Source organism: Urocitellus parryii, chromosome 1, assembly GCF_045843805.1.
Source record: "Urocitellus parryii isolate mUroPar1 chromosome 1, mUroPar1.hap1, whole genome shotgun sequence".
Lineage (NCBI taxonomy): Eukaryota > Metazoa > Chordata > Mammalia > Rodentia > Sciuridae > Urocitellus > Urocitellus parryii.
The window spans coordinates 282,175,701-282,179,836 of record NC_135531.1 but is presented as its reverse complement, the minus strand read 5'-3'; positions in this window follow the sequence as shown (position 1 = coordinate 282,179,836).

The following is a 4,136-nucleotide window of genomic DNA, read 5'->3' as shown; positions in this document are numbered from 1 at the left end:
AGAGAGAGCAAGAGAGAGGGGCCCGGCAGGAGGGAGATTTTATAGCCCATATCTAATGGGTTTCTCTGGGTTGGCAAGCTGCCTTGTTGGCACACAAGGGGGTTGAGGGTTCAGCCTTGAGCAGGGACTTGGGCGTTTGGGCTTGAAGCAAACAGGTGATAACGAGCAGACAGGGTTGAGTGGCCAGGTCGCCCTGCAGCTAACCTAGTTTGGCCTGCCCTGCAGACAGCTTACTCAGCCTGTCCTGCACCTGATGCTTTTCATGTGAGTTGCCAGTGAGTGATTCAAGCAGTGGGGTCCCAGAGCTCTGTGTCTCTGATGGTTTGGAGTGAGGCATCCCCAAAAGCTCACGTGTGAGGCAATGCAGGAGGGTTGGAGGGGAAAGGAGGGGCTGAGAGCCTTGACCCATCAATCCCCGCATTGGATTAGTGGGTGGTGGCTGAGGCGGGTGTGGCTGGAGGAGGTGGGCGTATTAGGGCCTGGCTCTGGGGTATCTGTTTGTATTTGGCAAATGGAGACCTCTCTCTTTCTCTCTGCTTTCTGGTCATCATGTGAGCAGCTTCCCTCCACCACACTCTTCTGCCATAATGTCCTGCCTCAGCTCAAGTCCTGACCAGCACGGCCTGCTGTCTGTGGATGGCTGAAGTCGAGAGCCCTCAAGTAAACTCTCCTTCTCTAAAGTTGTTCTGGTCAGGTCTTTTAGCTGACTGACACAGAAACTGGTAGCAGAGGTGGACCGTTGCTGTGGCTGACCTGACCGTGTGGTTCAGAAGCTTTTGGAGTTGGGGGAGGGGTTTTGAGATGGGAGCAGTGCCGCTGGAAGTGCTTCGGGTTGTTGTAAGCAGATCTTCACGGCTGACTCGGGGAGCTCAGAAGACCAGGTGCAACAGGACAGTGGACAGTGCAGACAGGGCTCAAGAGGGCTGAAGGAGGAGGAGGGCACGACTGGTGATGGGACTAGGGGTCATTTGTGTCAGGCTGGCTGGGAAGTTGTCTGCACTTCCCCAGGTCCTGAGACTTTGTGAGGTTGATTTTAAAAGCGATGGACTTCTTAATGTGGTGGAAGAAATTTCTAGGCAGCATAGCATTCAGGCGGAGGCATGGATATTGCTGGGGACTTTTAGCCAAGTTTATTGTGATACTCAGGAGCAGAAAGAATTGAAGACCTTACACTTGAAAGGTAGGGGTAAAACTGGGGCTAGGGGAGTTGCCACTGTTCAAGGCGGGAGGCCACTAAAGGTGTGCTAAGGACCTGCCCAGAGGAGATGAGAAAGAAGGCCGGGCCTCTCAGGAGCTGGCACGTCCACACCCATCTCAGACTCAAGGGAGTAGAAGTAAAGATCCTTCTGAGAAGAGACCAGCGGGTCTCCCTTCCTGCCCCAGGGGCTCTGAGGCTGATGCAGCCAGGGCTCTGGAGGCTTGGGGGCTGCTCCAGATGACGGAGACCTGGGCGTCAACCACGGGCTGTTCTGCAGGAATGCAGGAGGCTGGAGTTAGAGGGAGGAGGCCTGGGAGGCCTGCAGAGTGCAGAGCGTCGGAGTTCCTGTGCCCAGCCCCAGAGAAGTCCAGGTGTGGCCATGTGAGGAGGAAGACACGGCTGCAGGGGGGACCCCCGAGATTAAGACGTGCCAGTGACATGGGGCATGGTCCTAGCAGAGACAAGCCAGCAGGAAGGCCACTTGGGCTGCCACCCACAGGGCCACGGGGGGCAGAGCTGCCAGCCCTTTGGAGGGAATATCACAGCCCACGAGGCCCAGACGCCGGGCGTGCAGCCGCAGGACCTGTTGCCCAGCTGGGTCTCAGTCTTGCTTTGGTCCCCTCCCTTTTTTCTATGCCCCTGTGTTTCTGGATGGAAATGTCACTCCATACCATGATATGGGGCACTTATAAGTTGCTTATGATCTTACAGGAGCTCACCTCGCGAGATCACCTTGAGCTTCAGGGACGACTTTGGATCTGAACTTTGGGCGACTCTTGAACCATTGAGCCTTTGGGGACCCTTGGGATGGACTGATGTGTTTTGCTTTGTGAGATGGTGATGAGCTTTGGGGGGCCAGGGGGGGGCGTTGTGGTTGGGATGTGAGGTGTCCCCCCAGGTCAGAGAACCCCTCGGGCGCGAACAGCAGCACGGACGGGGACAGGACTGCATTGCAGGAGCCCTGGCTGCCCAGCTGGTTCACACAGCACGTCAGGCTGAGGCCCAGGGCCAGCAGTCCTGTGCTGCCCACGCTGCTGTCCTGGACACCCTGGACTTTCACAGCCACACAGCTGACGGCCAGCTCTTCCGGAAGGTGGCATCTGGCCCTGCCTGCAGCAGTCACAGCAGCCATATGCCCCCCCCTTCTGCCATCAGAAGTGGCCAACCCCTTGCTCCTGGTAGAACATGAACTGCAGGTGGCTTCTCAGGTACCTGGGAGGGCAGCAGCCGGGCGTGGTGGAAAGTAGATGAAAATGCTCTGAAGTAGAGTCCAGTTCTGTGGGAAGGCAAGTCAGCAAAGCAGAGGCCCAGGGAGCACCGGCCAGGGGAAGGACAGAAGGTGGTTCCGGGGCGGACGCAGATGGAGGGGACGGCAGACCTGCCAGGCCTGAGGCACCTGCCTGCATTGCAGCCAGAGGAGGAGGAGCGCCCGGGGTCCCCTGCAGGAACAGGCCACGGAAGGGGTTTCTCTGACCTTGACCCCGACACTCTTCACCACTCTGCCTCCGGGCTTGGCGTGGTTTAGGGAAAAACTGTCACATCTCTCTCTTACGTTTCTCTGTATTTTCCTACTTTCCCCTCTGTCTCCCGTGGTCATGAGGGTAGGGGTTTAACGTCCTTGTCTGTCCCCGTAGCACTGGCTCTCCGTGTCTGTGGGCCTCGTTCTGCTGGCTCCTTGGTCCCTTGACTGTCAGCACCAGGCTCCTGTTTTGTGGGTTTGATGGTGCAGAGGGACTCGGTCTGTAAACAAGTCCCAGGGGAGTGAGCCCCTGGGGACCGGGACCTCCCAGCTTTGTTAGTGATGATTTACCTCTGGTTTCGGTGTCAGGTGGGGGCTCCTGAGCTGGGGACCAGGAGAATAAAGAGCTGCTATTTCCAGGCCCAGAAAGACTGACCGTCCTCAGCTGGGCATCTGCCCACCACCGCCAGTCTGCCGCTCTCCGACTTTGAGCAGGATCCAGCCACACACTGGAGGCAGCCCCTCCCTTAGGCAGACTCCCCTCTACAAACCCTTCAAGAACCTAGAAGATGGCAGCCTGCCTTCCACCTCGTCCCCAGCTCGCACGCCGCTGCGCATCTGGCCATCGGCCACGCGGGCAAGACCTTTCCTCTAGGGTCCCTGGCTTTCGGGATCGTTGCCCTGCTGCTGGCTTCGCTCCGACTGCTCGGTGTCCCTCCACGGGCAGCCGGGCACGCTCCCTGGGCACGGCCATGCTGTCAGCAACCCTGCCCTGCTCCTCCGCCCCTCCCCGCACCTGGAGGTGGGGACTCTGCTGATATCATCTCCTTCCTGGTTTTCATGTTTATGAAAACAACGATAGATCTCAAGAAAATACTAGAAACGAATAGAATGCACGTCGGCTGCAGTGGAGGGTGCTTGTGATTCTTGACTTATTTATTGTATGTTCAGAATCCATTATAAAAACCAGTAACACCCGTATTTTAAATGGAAGGAAATTGCCAAAAAAGAAAGTTAAAATACGCTCATCCCGAATACATTAGTAAAAGTACAAAAACTTGATTTCGTAATTATGATTCTTTCCACAGAAAGCTCAGACCCAGATGGCTTGTCTGGTGAATCCGATCAGAGATTTAACAAAGAAATGTCTCCTCTCTCACAACTCCCACAGGACACGGAGGACAGGCAGCTCCCTCGGGGGCCCGTCTTATTCACAGTCGGAGCAGAGACATCACCAGAAAGCTGAAGGCCAAGGTTCTGCCGGACCCTCCTCCAGCACCAGCTCTCGGGAGCCAGCGACGCAGGGGACCGTGCCCCTGACCGGTGGCCCTGAGGAGTGCGATGTTGACGGAAAGTCTGACATCAATTAACAAAGTCTGCAGAATAGGGAGAAGCCAAGTCCTCTCCAAGTTCACAGGAAACCCCTTGGCACCATCCAACACCCGTCCTGCGGGAATTCTCTCCCACCAGGAGGACAAG